The sequence below is a fragment of the Podarcis cretensis genome (genome assembly GCF_951804945.1).
Source record: "Podarcis cretensis genome assembly, chromosome: 7".
Classification (NCBI taxonomy): Eukaryota; Metazoa; Chordata; class Lepidosauria; order Squamata; family Lacertidae; genus Podarcis; species Podarcis cretensis.
Window position 1 is genome coordinate 25,165,713 of NC_137176.1, and position 17,407 is coordinate 25,183,119.

Genomic DNA, 17,407 nt, shown 5'->3' on the forward strand with positions numbered 1-17,407 from the left:
AAAACAAAAAGAAACATCAACTAGCAGTGCTTGGTTTATGACGTAGAACACAGCCACTTTATAATAAGATCACAGGGCATCCAGGAAGCCTTAAGCAATGTAGCTTAATAAGAACGAGCCTCTTAATGTGTACTTAATGTGTACATTAAGTATGTATACAAACTCAATGAGAGGTGTGAGTTTTTGCTGGGTAATCTCATATATACATCAGGTCTAATTTAAGACAAACTCATCAACACAAAGAAACATTTCCAGTCTTTAATATTTGTTGGTTGAAAATCTCAGTTCACAAAGAGATATTGAGAACTGTAGAAGAATAGCTGGCATTCTTGAAGAGGCATAGATACTGCTTCTGGATATATATAGATACAGATATATATAACGCTACAATCAGAAATATTCACACAGATAGTGGCAGAGGATAGATGGGAAAACAAATGCCAAAGAATCACAAATAAATGGGCTTTTTACAGGGACTGGATAGAAAGAAGGGAAGCCAACCCTAACATACAAGCTCGAATGAACAGACTGTGTACATGGATAAAGATATGAAGAAGGAAGGCCTGACGGGGGGGGGGAGGGCTGGAGTGGGGAGGGAGGAAAAAAAAAAAGGTAAACCGGAAGGTATTTTGAATGGATTTTTTATGTAAGCCCTTTTTCAGAAACCACATATATTAATGCTATATAGGTATGCATTGTAGTATGAATGAATTGTGTTTTGTATTCTTTGTTTATAGAATATATATACCTAATGTTATGTTACTAAGCAAATTTAATAAAACAGTATATATATATATATATATATATATATATATATCTCACTATCCTGCAACACTAAGACTATCTTGCAATGCTTAAATGTTTCTTTGATTGTCCTTGAATATTCCTGCCACACTTGCCATCCTCTCCTGCCACACCCTGCTCTCCCTTCTTATGGTGTTTGTACTGGACCTGGAGACTCCAATAGAGAGCATTCAATGTTAAGAAGGAGGGCAAGTGGGCACTTTATCAAATGGCAGGACAGGAGCTACACGTAGCAGGGCCTTTTCACTGGTGGTGCCCATTGTATGCCTCGCTCTTCCCAGACCTGCTCTCTTTTGGTCTGTATTTTGGAGCTTTATAATTTAGGAAGACTTTGGAAGAACTGGTTGACAAGTCTTATCAGTTGCTGACGTATGAGCGGATTTTATTTGCTGCTATTCTGGGCTTCTGGTGCACCAGGGTTTATACCAGCGTAATAGAGTTGGCCAGGATGCCAGAAGGATACAATTTACGAGCTTTCTCCATTATCTGCACAGCAGGGGGTGTTCAGTCAACAGTGCAAAGGCTGAGCTGAAGCATTCCCTGCTGGTTACCTGCTTTCAGCAATAGGGGTCACTGTTTGGTAGTACCCAACAGTGGTTGGCTGTCAGATTCTAGAGCTCCCTATTGGTGGCTCTTAGGTAATTCACAAAATACAGAGTCCAGTCATAAAACACAGTGTTCATTCATAAAGTAGTAACATAAATCTCCATTGCTGCATATTGGGTGTATATTTCAGCGGTTGAATGTACAGGTATATGGCCATACTGTAGTGTAGTGCTTATGCGACTGTGAATAAAAGGTGGCTGGGCTCATTGTCTCAGGGTTTGGGGGAGAAGAGGTGACAAAACTGGTTTCCAATAAGTGCCTCCCCTTTATTTCCATAACAAGTCCTTGAGTCTGTACTCTGAATAGTGACACCAGGGACCTAGAAGGTGCAGGGCTTGTCAGTCCAACCCCTGCACAGTCTCATCAGGGCTGACCTTAAGGCAATTGGAGCAATTTGGCCAAATTGGACCCCATGGACTGCTCCTAAGGGGGCCTCCGCACCAGGGCAATCTACGGTAAATGGATTTTATTTATATCTATAAGATTTTACAGACTTTGGCTGTGAACTGGAGCCCTACAAGTTGCGCCCCACTGCTTCAAATTGGGCCCCACTGGCTAGCCCTGAGTCTCATAGTTGCTGGACCTGAGTTGCCCTGCCCTTGCATGAAGTCTTGGGTTTACAATTTTGGGAGAGGGGAGACTGTGGCACTGGGGAGAGGGCAGGCTGGTGAGGCACCCTAGAGTTAGAGGCCTGAGTTGCCCTGCCATCACATGAAGTATTGGGTTTGCAATTTTGGGAGAGGGGAGACTGCCCGCTGGGGAGCGGGCAGGCTGATGAGGCTTCCTAGATTTAGAGGCCCTAGGCTTCAGCCTACTTAGCCTATACATAAATCCGGCACTGGTGGGGCTACACACCCTTTGAGAACCACCCTTTGAGAACTGCACATACATTTGCACAGCCAATTGCCATCTTCAAAATTAAGGCTGCAGTCCTATATGTCCTTACTTGGAACAACAACCTTACCTGATTGTTGTTTCATAAGTACTGCACAAATTCAACCAAATACAAACTAGAACAAAAATGTCCTCAGAGGTTTTTTTTTGTGTGGTCTTTTCTTTAAGCCAGCGGTAACCGTATGTATCTCCCTGGGAGGGAGTTTCAAAGGTTGGGGGCTATCAGCTCTTTCTTTGAAATCGTGGGTGTGCTCAGATTACCATCATAAGAGTGCAGTGAAGCTATAGTATTTTCCAGTTTCAAGGTGCTTCTCCCCACCTCAGCTGTTCACATCAACAAGGCTTAATTTGTGTCAGATTCATTTCTGCTTTTGTATACACCAGGGTGTTGACAGGGTGAGCGTGTTTTTACCCATGCATGGGAATCCTTAAGCTGTTCCTATTTTCTCTCCAGCCAATCAGGTGTGAAGCTGCTTTGAGAATCAACGCATCAAACATTAAAAGGTAAAGTACCCCTGGACGGTTAAGTCCAGTTAAAGGTGACTATGGGGTTGTGGCGCTCATCTCGCTTTCAGGCCAAGGGAGCCAGTGTTTGTCCACAGACAGCTTTCCGGGTCATGTGGCCAGCATGAATGACTAAACCACTTCTGGCGCAACAGAACACCGTGACAGAAACCAGAATGCACGGAAACACCGTTTACCTTCCCACCGCAGCGGTACCTATTTATCTATTTGTACTGGCATGCTAGGTTGGCAGGAGCTGGGATAGAGCAACAGGAGCTCACCCTGTCACGGGGATTTGAACCGGCGACCTTCTGATCAGCAAGTCCAAGTGGGTCAGTAGTTTAGACCACAGCTCCCCAAAAAGTAGAATTTCACAACAAAGTACAGAATGTACAGTACATGCATTTTGGATAACATCTTGTGAACACAGATAAAAAACCCAACACTGGAAGCGCCTGAGCCCACAATAAACGAAAGTGGGAATGCAGTCACTGTTTGTTTTGGGTTACACCCACAGACCTATCAGGAAGTGCTACGGTTGCTCCTAGCCCTGCTAAACACCAATAAACTCTGCCCACAGACCCAGTCAAAAATGCTGCACCTTGTCTCTTCCTCTGCCCCAAATGGTTAGGTTCCAGCCTTGAGGGTGCTCTAGGCTTCTTCGTCCAAAATAGTGGGGCTGTGTCTCCAAGCTCCTCCCAAGTAACAATTGAGTTCAAAGGTTAGCAGCTGTGCTCAAGGCCAAATATTGACAATATATTTAAAAAGGAGTAAGATGGCAGTGAACAGAGGCAGGAGTCAGATGCGTTAGAAACAGTGAGGCCAAGTGACACACTGTCTCTGCAGAATACAGTGGTGCCCCGCAAGACGAATGTCTCGCAAGACGAAAAACCCGCTAGACGAAAGGGTTTTCTGTTTTTCGAGGCGCTTCGCAAGACGAATTTCCCTATGGGCTTGCTTTGCAAGACGAAAACGTCTTGCGAGTTTTTCCCCTACCCCCCCTTTTTCTAAGCCGCTAAGCCGCTAATAGCCGCTAAGCCGCTAATAGAGCTAATCCGCTAATCCGCTAATAGGGATGCTTCGCAAGACGAAAAAACCGCTAGACGAAGAGACTCACGGAACGGATTATTTTCGTCTAGCAAGGCACTACTGTATGCTAGAGCCCCCTCCCTCCCCCCGCACCGGACGTGCCCTTTGTGTCTCAGAGCAGAAAGCCAAACGGAGACAGAGATATTCCCTTAATAGCCACCATTGGCAACTGGAGAAGTCTGAGCACCACAAAGTAAGTGCCAGGACTGGCACTCTGAGCAACGTTGGCTCAAACATGAGGTTGTACATTCCAAGTTTTTCTGTGTTTCTGTGTGGATTAAAATAAAAGGACTGAAAAAAGCTCTCTATGTGTCTCTCATTTCACTAGGCATATAACCTGTGAGCTGTTGATGGCACCTCCTGACAGTGTCTGTCTTTCTGTCTGTCTCTGTCTGTGTGTCTGTCTGTCTCTCTCTCTCTCATGTTTGTGTGTGTGTTGTGGGGTGAGAATAGAATGGGTTCACCACCATCCTGAGGAGGGAGCCCTCCACACTGTAACATTATGTTACAAGTTCCACATGTATTTCTGAAGTAAAGGTAAAGGTAAAGGGACCCCTGACCATTAGGTCCAGTCGTGGCCGACTCTGGGGTTGCGGCGCTCATCTCGCTTTATTGGCCGAGGGAGCCAGCGTTCAGCTTCCGGGTCATGTGGCCAGCATGACTAAGCCGCTTCTGGCAAATCAGAGCAGCGCACGGAAATGCTGTTTACCTTCCCGCAGGAGTGGTACCTATTTATCTACTTGCACTTTGATGTGCTTTTGAACTGCTAGGTTGGCAGGAGCAGGGATCGAGCAACGGGAGCTCACCCTGTCATGAGGATTCAAACCGCCAACCTTCTGATCGGCAAGTCCTAGGCTCTGTGGTTTAACCCACAGCGCCACCCGCATCCCATTTCTGAAGTAGCCTCCTATTTAATGCCCAGCAATTTAATATTTATCATGCTCAAAATGTTGCAGTGACCTCAGAAGTCAGTTAACGTCTGCTGTTTTGTGGGCCGCCGGGGATGCTGCTGCCAATGATGACAATATAATTTACAGGTATTCTAAAAGCTCATTAAGTGACAAAGTCCCTTATCCAGAGGCATTATTCGTTCATAGTATATTTGCTGCTTGGAGTGGCAAATACAGGAACTTGAATTCAATCAGCTCTGTTTCAGGGGGAAAACAATAACAGAATTTTACATTGCTAGAGCTGGGTCCCATGAAATGCAATAGAATTGGTTGCTGCCTTTCCGTAAGTAGAGGAAATGACTCAGGCCAGACAGCCCAATTATAGACTCGTAAAAAACCCCAGTAAGTATATGTTAAATGTGGTAAACAGTTCAACTGTTTTTTTTATTGCAGTACTATATAATTGCTTTCCTTAATCATCATAAGGAATGTCTCATGGTCACCTCATTTGCTTCCCTTCTTACTCAGGCTTATAAAATCTGTATAATCTTTGGCAAGCTGTTTTTACTAGCAGCTGCAGGATCACACACATTATTTCCACACGTTATACTGTACCTGATAAGGGCAGCATGCCGGATTGGAACTCTCATCCAGGATTAAATCATGTATCCTCATCACCTGATCACATATTGGCCTGGCGTTTAGCAACAGCACCGCCATGTAACTGGGCAAAGTGGAAGAGCACCTAACGGTGGGGTTTTTTTTTTGTTTTTTTTTTTTGGTTAGGCTACAGGTTTAGGGTGCTGGAGGAGACTCTTGAGAGTCCCATGGACTGCAAGAAGATCAAACCTCTCCATTCTGAAGGAAATCAGCTCTGAGTGCTCACTGGAAGGACAGATCCTGAAGCTGAGGCTCCAATACTTTGGCCATCTTATGAGAAGAGAAGACTCCCTGGAAAAGACCCTGGTGTTGGGAAAGATGGAGGGCACAAGGAGATGGGGAGGACAGAGGACGAGATGGTTGGACAGTGTTCTCGAAGCTACAAACATGAGTTTGACCAAACTGCGGGAGGCAGTGAAAGACAGGAGTGCCTGGCGTGCTCTGGTTCATGGGGTCACGAAGAGTCGGACACGACTAAACGACTAAACAACAACAACACATTTTAGGATGGTTCCAAAAATGCTCTGCAGTGGTGCTGAAGGGAATCGTACCAATATATGCCTCTGCTCCATACACTAATTCCATATCCATGTTAGAAGGAAGGCAATGGCTGATGCTGTGGTGCTGATGTAAAAGCCCCATAGCACATGTGTTGCAGTATTGGTGTATTGCTCATTTGGTGCTTAATGAAATATGTACAGAGGTGTTTTTTAAAAAATGTACACACAATTTGTGCGGAGGTTGAATTCTGGGTCATTGCACACTTGTGTGAAATAGTGTGCAATTAAAACACCTCTTTCTGCCCCCCCTGCTCTGCCCCACCTCCATTCTGCCCTTTTAGCGACATCTTTTATGATGTTTCCAGGTCACTTCCAGGTTTGGCCTGAGCACATGTGCAAGATTGTGTGCATATCAGTTGCGCCTAAAACAGGGTTTACCTGTAGACATACCGTACTTCTTCCTTTGTTAACATCACCTGTGATTCTTATCTGTGACGAGCAACGTGAGTTAAATAATTATTTCCTCAAGACACTTCATTTCCTATGAATGCTGCCTCATTTTAGATGTAAACAACATCAACCTGTTGCACAGTCTTGTCTTCCATTCCGAGCGCTTGACAACAGTGTTTATCTGAGTTGGTCATCGCTGCCTTCTGCAGAACGTGCCTGTCACTAAATTCCTAAATATTTCTCTACTCCAGTGCTTTGAAGTCAGTTGTAAAATGCACGAGTGGCAGTCTTATGCCCTGTGATTAAAAGACTCAAGGAAGTTTTTCACAGGTGTGTTACGTAAGGTACTGTAATGATTCAACTAATGTTAGTTTCATGCCTTGGAACATCTCAGTTGAGAGCCATTGTCCATGAATAGTTTTTTACAGAGACAACAGACTAAATATTTGAGTTATGAAAAATTCTACTGAAGTGGAAACTGAAACATTATCCTAGGAATTTGGTGCTGTAAATCCAGGGAGTTAGAACAAAAGGCCCCAGTGTGGATGCCACCAAAATTCAAAAGGACTCCAACAGGTGGTACTTTGAACTACATCATGATGTAGGGTTTTTTAATATATGTGAACTGCCCTGAGACCTCCAGGTAAAGGGCGGTATATAAATTCACTTAATAACAACAACAACAATGACAAACTGGGCTCTCAGAGCTGCTGGATTACTGTAGCGGTGTTGGAAGCCAGGAAGGAGGGAGACAGAGACGGGCCCTACCCACCTATCAAAGATTGGGGAAATAAGGTCTGGTCCATTATTTGTTGGTTTAAAATTGCATTTGCATGTTAACAGAATCCTAGACTGGTATAATTGGAAAGGACCAGTGCTTTTTTTTCTTGGGGGAACGCAGGGGGTAGACATTTTGTGAATCTAAGTTTGGCCTCATTGAGGGGCAGTTATTTCAATATGGGTAGGAAAATGAGAGTACCCCTAAACATTTTTAAAGGGGGGGGGGAGCACTGGAAAGGACCACGAGAGCCATCTAGCCCAACCCCTGCAATCTTTTACCCAACGTGCAGCTCGAACCCACAACCCTGAGGTTAAAATGTCCCATGCTCTACCGACTGAGCTATCTCTCACACAGTATGGCCAGGGTCTCTAAAAGAGCTGGTAAACCTCTGTTCCAGCACCTGGTCATAAAGATGGTGGCATCAATACCTTTGGAGAGGCATAGAGGCTGTGGTGCCTTCTAGATGTTGTTTAACTACAACTCTGGCCAGGAATGGTGGGAATTGTAGTCTGGAGGGCCCCATATTGAATACTCCTGCCCAAAGCTTAGCTCCGCTTCCTAATGGAATTAATATATTTGACAGTTGAAGCAATCCTGCATATGCGGTACAGTGGTACCTCAGGTTGCATACACTTCAGGTTACATAGGCTTCAAATTACAGACTCCGCTAACCCAGAAATAGCACCTCGGGTTAAGAACTTTGCTTCCTCCAGAACGAATTAAGTACTTAACCCATTCTTAACCTGAAACTGTTCTTAACCTGAAGCACAACTTTAGCTAATGGGGCCTCCTGCTGCCGCCGTGCTGCGGCTGCACAATTTCTGTTCTCATCCTGAAGAAAAGTACTTATCCCGAGGTACTATTTCTGGGTTAGCGGAGTCTGTAACCTGAAGTGTATGTAACCTGAAGCGTATGCAACCTGAGGTACCACTGTATATCTTTTTAGTAAGTTAAACTAAAAATTAGCCTGAGGAAAACTTTGAATATAAACATGTAATCCTATTGAGAGGATTTGTTTTTAGTGAAGGGTTACCAAGATTATGAAGGTCCTCGTGCAAGGGAAGGGGGAAGAGGTGGGGTGTGCAAGCTAAGCGATCCCTCAAGCTGCCTGTGGCCTTGAGGTTTGCATGTGAAATATGGGGAAGAGAGGCCCTCTGCTGGCTTTGGGACACTGGTAAATACCTGCCTGGGACAGGCGCTAATCACTTTGCATAGTGAGTTCATATGACCTTCTTTGGGTTTCCAGTGAAGTAATGATGCCATCTTGTGCCCAGAAGGAGAATAACAATTCCTGTGTTTTTGGCTTGTGTTTTCAATCATCTTCAAATACAGTGGTACCTCGGTTACAGACTCTGCTAACCCAGAAATAATACCTCAGGTTAAGAACAGAAATCACATGGCAGCGGAGCGGCAGCAGTGGGAGGCCCCCATTAGCTAAAGTGGTACCTTAAGTTAAGAACAGTTTCAGGTTAAGAACAGACCTCCAGAACGAATTAAGTTTTTAACCCGAGGTACCACTGTACAGAAGAAAAAGAACATTGGCTGTGAACCCTCAATGCTGTGTGTGCACTGACTCTGCATGTGCCGCAATTTTTCTGGTATTTTCCTTTTCAGCAGCTGCCTGTACAGATTCCCCACATTGCCCTGCTCCCGCAATTGCTTTCTAAACTCCCTCATTTGGGGAGTTGGCATGAGAACAGCTCAAAAGTGAAATCGAATAATGTACCGCCTCTCTGAACTGCTTGCTAAATGTATGAGCAACATTCAAGCAAAGTGAATTGCTCTATACACCACCACCTTGAATATGGCTACCTGCACTACTGTTACAGTTGCCCATTCGCTCGGGGGCAGGCCTTGGGAGACCCCATCCTCCAGAAAACCACATCGGAGAGAAGAAGTGAGCTACATCTTCAATGTGAAGGAAAGAACCTTCTCCAAGGAGGTGGGGGGGTACAGCGTCATGTTAAGGGGTGCAACACTTGCTGGAAACCCATGCGACTCCACTGGCTGTCACCATGGGGGGAAAAGGGTTTTCATTTTAAAATCCACCCTGAAACAATGTGTCCTTTGAGAAGCCTGTAATAAAACTTGCGAGTTGTAAGTGTTAGTCCCTAAGTCAGGCATAGGCAGACTTGGCCCTCCAGATGTTTTGGGACTACAATTTGCACCATCCCTGAAAACTGGTCCTGTTAGCTAGGGATGATAGTTTTAGTCCCAAAACATCTGGAGGGCTGAGTTTGCCTATGCCTGCCCTAAGCCATCTAGATTATGGCTGCACAAAGACAAATGTCTCTGCAACTGAAAATGTTATAAAACCATATTGTCAGTACTGTATTTCTGTTTTGCCACCATGTTTTTTATTGCCTTGAAAATGTGAACATTGCACAGGTAGCTTGTAGAATTCATTGCCACAAGATGTGGGGTGCCCCTTGGCTTAGATGACTCTGGCTATGTTTACACTAGTATCCCAGTACCAACAACCAGTGTCGAAGCGATGATTCTTCAACATCAACTTCATTGGACTGGTCATGTTGTGCGGATGCCGGATTATCGTCTTCCAAAGCAACTACTCTATTCCGAACTTAAAAATGGAAAGTGTAATGCTGGTGGTTAACAAAAGAGGTTTAAAGACTCTCTCAAGGCAAATCTTTAAAAATGTAGTATAAACACCAGCAACTGGGAAACGCTGGCCTGCGAGCGCTCCGATGGGAAAACAGCCTTTGCTAAAGGTGTCATGGGTTTTGATGATGCTCGAACTCAGGATGAAAGGGTGAAATGTGCTAAGAGGAAGGCGTGCTTGGCAAACCCTCACTGTGATCAACTCCCACCTGGAAACCAATGTCCCCACTGTGGAAGGATGTGTGGATCCAGAACTGGCCTCCACAGTCACTTACAGACCCACTGTCAAAACCATGTTTATGGAAGACAATCTTACTCGGCTACGAGTGATCACCAAAGAAGAAGACGGCACACTATTAAAGCACATTTGAAGCGCTTTCTTTCCCTCAAAGAATTCTGAGCACTGTAGTTTATCCCCAAAGAGTTACAATTCCCTGCAACTGTTAACAAACGACAGCGCCCAGAATTCTAGGCAGCGTCTGTTGGAAACAGAAGTCTGGGCAAGATGGCATGGGAGGGGTTGATTTTCTTTTTTTGCTTGCTTCTTATTTTTTCCCCATTTTAAATGAATGGTAATAAATATACAGTGTTTATTCAGAAGTAAGTTCTGTTGAGTTCAGTGCAGCTTTTCTGCCAGGTAAGTGTGCAGTCCTATTTGCTTATCTAGGACTAAGTCCCATTTAACTTAATAAGACTTGCTTCTGATTGCACTGTTAGTCCCTGTTAGGAGTGAAGCAATAACCTTTGCAGTAAATTACTTGGATCAGTAGAGGGTGACAGATAGAAAGCAACCAATTTGCCCCTTACTGATTCATTAAGTTTCTTACGTAATTTTTTTTCAACCTGCAGTCTTACCAGACCACATACAGTGGTACCTTGGGTTACAAACACTTTGAGTTACAAATACTTTGGGTTACAAACTCCACTAACCTGGAAGTAGTTGAGAACTTGAGAACGGGTTGCCCAGGATGAGAACGGAAATCGTGCGGCGGTGGCGTGGCGGCAGCGGGAGGCCCCATTAGCGAAAGCGCGCCTCAGGTTAAGAACAGTTTCGGGTTAATAACAGACTTCTGGAACGAATTAAGTACGTAACCCAAGGTACCACTGTATATCAAACTCCAACAGTCCCCAAAATCCTTTCATATCACGTTGCACATTTGAAGCCCTACAATTATTCACACAGAGGCTTTGAGGATTGCATTATTGTGCTGATTTCAAAAGTGACACTTAAAATGCTTCTTCGCTTTATGCAGTTTGCAATACAAGCTAAAAACAAAAAATAAAATCTGCATGGGCAAGACTCCGTTTTCGGTTCTAATAGGGCTTTCTTTTTTTGTCTAAGTTGCACAATAATATTCATAGGAGATTATACGTTCCAGGATAATAAGAGTTCTTAGCATCACTTATGAAAAGCACCTTTGGCTGCATCTGCACTCCAAACCTCAGCTGATTTAAGTAACTTGTCTCCCTCACCCCCTGGAGTTACGGGGCTGCAATTATGTGAAAGCGTTGGGGCTTTCAACGCTCTTGTAAAACTACAAATCTCGGTTCCCTAGAGAAACAGGGTTGACAGCTATTTTAATATCACTGAATGAACCATGCACCTTTGCAGAGTATCGCAACTACGGCTGATGAAGGCAGCGCAGCGTGAGTGCACTTTGTTGACTCACCAGCATTTGTTTAAAGACTTCATTCAGTGTCTTAATTCCTTTGCTCATCTGCAGATTTAGGATCTTTGTCATTCATTGTTTCAGCAACACCGGCTTCCTTTATTATGTCTCTTTCCCTCCCTTTTAAAGAAAACATACTGTTTCAGGCTCCCTGTTTGCCTGAGGAGCATCATATTTTAAAAGGGCCATCTTTTACAGGGAAGGTTTTCCGTGTGATGACAGAGCACTGGTGATTTGCTCTTGGTGAAATCCAGTACAGTGGTGATGCTTGTGGGATGTTTTTTTCCCCCCAGCAGAGGTGTTTCCTAGCATAAGAAGAGGGGAGGCAATTTTCTCTGTGCATAGAGCCTGGGAGTCAGTAGTGTGTGAATAACTCTAGCAAGTTTCAATCCTTTGGATAGGATCTCAGCTGGCATGCCAACCCAAGCTGGTAGAAAGCGCCCCACCACAGACACAATATAGATTTTAACCTCTGGGAAAAAACTCTGGAAAAGTGATTTGAAGTTTACAGCATGCTATTCTTTGAAGGAGAACTACCTGAAAATGATTTACAGACTCTGAGTAGGCTTGCAAAGATGTATAAGATTGACTCAGACACGTGCTGGAGATGCAAAGAGGTGGAGGGAATGTGCTTTCACATCTGGTGGACTTGTAAAAGTGTAAAAGAGTATTGGGAAATAATACATGATGAATTGAAAAAAAAAGTTTAAAAGTACTTTTCCAAAAAACCAGAGCCCTTTCTGTTGGGGATAATTCAGACTGAAATTCCTAGGCATCAAAAAAGGTTATTTATGTATGCCACTACTGTTTTGTTAGCTCCAAAATGGAAAACGAGCAAGGTCCCAACTAAAGAAGAATGGCAACTTAAGCTGACAGAATACGCGCAGCTTGCAGATTTAACATATAGAATTAGAGAACAAGAAGAACGTATGTTTAGAGAAGATTGGAAAATGTTTATTGAATATATGGGGGGAAATTGAGTATAAACATTGGCAGCATTAAGATAAATTCAACAGCGTAAATAAGGTTTGATGGATGCATTAATGGAATATTGAATGGTTTAGTTTTTGTAAAATATACAGGAATCTATGATAGGCTTTCGTACGGCTGCTGCTCACACAGTGTCCATACGGGCTGTCACACGTGAGTAGTTCGATCGGGATGTCATGTGTGCGCAGTCTGATTGGCCCCGCCCCTCGGCGTACCACCCTGGGTGATGGAGAGGGTTCCTTCACCACTGCCTGGGACCTTCCGTATGTGAAGCAGTTACTGAGCAAAGACTCATCCCTCCTTTTCCAGGGGAAAACCTGGCATAGGGCAATTCCCAGGAAAGGTATTCAAGGGGGAGCTGTTATTCCAGTTGGGATCAGGAGGAAGGGTTGGCTCTGCCAAGAGGATGTTTTTCATTTGATGGTGCCATGAAATCAAACACTGGAAGTTAACAATTTGGAAACGATATCATCTGGCTGCTCTGCCCAAAGTGAACAAATCACGGATGAGGAGGATGCTTTTGCGAAGACACCCTTGGGATGCTGTGATGTATTCGGCTCTCTTGACACTGAAGGTGTGGCCATTTCCACGGCTCATGTCCATTTGCGGACTGGGCTTATTAGTTCATTCAAATCTGGAAAGCTGCATTGGGCATGATTAAACAGACATGCATGTGGGAATGCAGGGTGTGTCCCTTCAGCAAAAACTTTGAAAGGCAGAATGTTGTATTCGTTGCTTGCAACCGCGTTGCCAACTTCTAAGGGAAGAAGCAAGTTGTAGCACGAACTTAGCCTCACCTACATTCTGATGAGAAGTTTATATCAGTTATCTGTTATTCATTTTTAGCAATTCATTTAAAACCTGGAAATGTACTGCCATTCTGTTTTGAATGCATCAAAATGTCGGTTTTGGCCTTTACGTTATTAAAGGTCCTTGTCTTGATGGAGGATAGATTGTGTGTGTGTGTGTGTGTGTGTGTGCGCGCGCGCACAGAAACTAGCCTGCTGTACAAAGGTAACATTTCTCTGTCCATGTTTGCTTTTGGTCCTGGTCACCATTGCACGTGGCCCTCAGAAGGTTGTCCATAGTGGAATATGGCCAACTCCAGGGTGTTTCGGTTCCCACAATAATATATTTGTGGGGCTGAGCCCCCACAAAATCAATGAGCAAAGTTGAAGCATCCGCAATCTTTGGTGTGAGATGGCACCTATGCCCTCATCCTTTCCCCATAATGGCTGAACTCTGACACAGATAAGGACAGGCTCTGTTTAAGGAAGAGATTGAAACTCAGTGGTGGAATGCCGATGTCAGGAGCCGGAGTCAGGCGTAATTCAGCAATAAAAAACACAGGTGTCAATGAAGTTAACTTCAAAGAAACAAAAACAGTGCAGACCTGGTTGTCCCAGCAAGTCTTCCCTGTAGGTCTTGCCTCAATGAAGCAGCTGCAAGGACTGAAGGTCCCTGCCTTCTTACAGCTGCCTAAGTCTCCTGCTCCCCAGGGTATTTTTTCCAAGCAATTGGAGACTGTGTCTGCGCACAACCTAATTCTCCTCTGCTCATTTTATTTTTCTATGTGTTCTGGGAGACTCCCAGGAGGGGAGACTCCCTAGATCATGGGTAGGCAAACTAAGGCCTGGGGTCTGGATCCAGCCCAATCACCTTCTAAATCTGGCCCGTGGATGGTCCATGACTCAGCATGTTTTTACATGAGTAGAATGTGTTCTTTTATTTAAAATGCATCTCTGGGTTATTTGTGGGGCCTGCCTGGTGTTTTTACATGAGTAGAATGTGTGCTTTTATTTAAAATGCATCTCTGGGTTACTTGTGGGGCATAGGAGTTTGTCCCCAAGGTCTGAGGGACAGTGGACCCTCCCCCTGCTGAAAAAGTTTGCTGACCCCTGCCCTAGATTCTTCAGCAGCCGACCTCATCTCTGTCTCCTGGCTCCCCTCCTCTCCAGCTCTGAATCAGCACTGCTCTTTGCCTCAGCTTCTTTCTGCTCACTAAACCCTGTTGCCTTTTCAGCTTCTGACGCCTGTCTCCTCCCAGTCTGCTCCCTCTTCTCCCTCTGACTCCTCATTGTCATCTAACCACCAACCCCCTTCTTCCCCCGGCAGTTTCCCCAGCTGGTGCTTCCCACCTCTCCTCTGCATCTGGCCAATCCCTGACAGCAGAGTTAGAATGCAGAAGGCTCCAGGTTCAGTTATTGGGGTCTTCAGCTGAAAGGACCAGGCAGCAGTTGATGATAAACATCTGCATGCCCTCCAACATCTATCGGATGAAAATAGGGACATATTTTATACCAGTCCCCCAGCTCCTGCCAAAGAAATTTAAAAACACTTTTATGTATGTGACAACGGCAGCAAGAGTCTTAATAGCACAAGGATGGAAGAACAAAGAAACCCCGACTTATGCGGATTTGAATTATGCGGAATTGGCAAAACTGACACACAAACTACGTGACAAGGATAACTGTGACTTTAAAGATGAATGGGAACCTTTTACGAAATATTTGAAGAAACAACAATAGGAACTGGACTCTTTGGCAGGTTTTGAATAAACACTCACAAAATCTTTATTGGTAATATACAGACAGATAAATTGAGGATCTCTACAATTTTATAACATGCAGATAAAAATATAAGTTGAGAAACCAGAGATAGGAGCTGAGGGAAGTCGGGGGTGGGGATGGGAGGATCGGCATATGTTCAGGGGGGGAGGGGGGAAATGGGAAAAAAAAGCAATGTGGATGATGTACTTTTGTTAAAATTATTGTGTTGAAATTCTTAATAAAAAATATTTTTTAAAATATTTTTTTTTACTTATGCTACTACAGCAGCAAGAATGTTACTTGCCCCAAAGTGGAAAGAAGCAGAAGTCCCAGTAAAGGAAGAATAGATACAAAAACTCATGGAATATGCAGAAATGGCAAAACTTACCAGAAGAATAAGAAATCAAGATAACAAACTTTTTATAAAAGAATGGAAATGGTTTATTGAATATTGACAGGTAAATTGTAAACAGATAAAAACATTAGCAGGATTAGTGTAATAACTTGCAGTTTTGTAAGAGTATATATTTACAGGGGATTATTAAATGAGCAAGTTAAATGAACTTGGATATGCAGAAGAGATTAAGAAATAAATTTAAGGAACCGCTGAAACAGGGGGAAGGAAGTCAAATTTTGAAGTGTCAATTTGATTGTGAAACTAATGAAATATATAAATTTGAAGAGTATAAATAAAAAGCTTTAAAAAAATCATCAGGTGACACAGTTCTTGTTTTAATAAAAAAACAGGAAGTGACACCATAATGAGTTTTAACATGGGACAACCTTATAAGGTTACCCATGAATACTTCTACTGTTCTACTCAAAAATAACAATCAGCACCTGGACAGCGGACTGTGTGGGCATATAGGTCATATTGCATTGCATTTCTATTTAAATCATAAATTTGCATCTATTTGCACAAATTTATGTGCATATTTTACACATATTGGTGTCCTTCCTTTTTTTGTTATGCATTTCCTTCTGCTTAGTTTCGTGTAAGTGGCCATCCTCTGTTTCGCTTCTTCAGTAGAGGCTGTTTGGAGGGTATGCAGACCAACTGCTAGGTCATCAGACCTCAGCAGTTTTGTCCCTCTGGTGCAGATAGTGGCAAGAAACCCAGGCCCCAATCATCTTAAACAGTGATCTCTGGTGGCTTCAGCAGAGGCTTTTGGGAGGATATGCAAAGGAGCTACAAGCTCCTATGCCGCCAGACGACAACTCTGCTAATCACCATCCTGCCCAGAAGATATGCCTGAGTAATTGGCAGAGCATCCTTTGGACACCACTGAAACACAAGGGTTGGAGATGTTGTGCTGAAGTTGCAATTCATACCTCGTTGCTCCTGGAGAACCGAGTTTACCTGATCGTTATTATTTATATCCCTAAATCATCCAACAACATCGTGCAATTTTCCTGCATTAAAAGTAACCATTACTAGTGGCTTAAATACATATATTTACTGTAGGCTGTGAAGCCTGCGGTAGTTTATTTATTTATTTTCTGTGTAATAAGCTGGTGTTCTGTTTACAGTGCAAAAATGGACATGTCATCATGTAAATAAGATCAGTGTAATAATAAGCAAGCTGCATGTTTGTGACCAATGGGTGTCATCATCACAGAATGGAGAGGTGCTTGGAGGATCACTCCGGTTGACATTCTGATGCATAAGTATCTTTTTAATCCTAGTAATTTTCTCCTTCGCCCCTCAACCATCGTACTGCCAATACTCACAAAGGTATAAGCCATACAAGCCAGGAAGATTATTACTATTGTAAATGGCTCATATTTCACAGGCAGCTGCTTACCATATTTAAAGCCACATAAATCATACTAAAGCAATACTTTTAATACTTTTCAAGCTGTGCCATTTGTACCACCAGCACCATATAATCAACAAAATCAAAGGCTACTGGAAGGTGTAATTTTAGCTGACCATCTGCAAAGTGTTAATCTGTGAGACAGTCTAAGCAAGAAAAAATGGAAATGGTCATTTGGACTGACTAAAAGAGACAGTTTTCCATTTTCCGTAATGAAAGCTCTGATTATACAGGTCATAAGAACACACAAGAGGCCAAGCATCCTGTTTTCAGAGTGGCCAATCAGATGCCAATGGGAAGCCCGGAAGGAGGATGTGAGTGCAACAATGCTCTCCTCATCTGGTATTCAGATACAGTATCCTTCAGCGGTTGCAGAAGGCATAGGACTAGGTGTTTGATCAGTTTATACACAGCTCCCAGTCAAAATCCATCTGGAAGCCAGGATGGGAATCAATCAGAGTCAATGAGTTTTGTAAAGGAAAGAAGGCACTACTAATTTCTAGGTCACCTTACAAGCCAAGATCTATGGCTTGCCCATGTCCAATGATGTCAATGGGCACAGTGCATTCAATTCCACATACCAG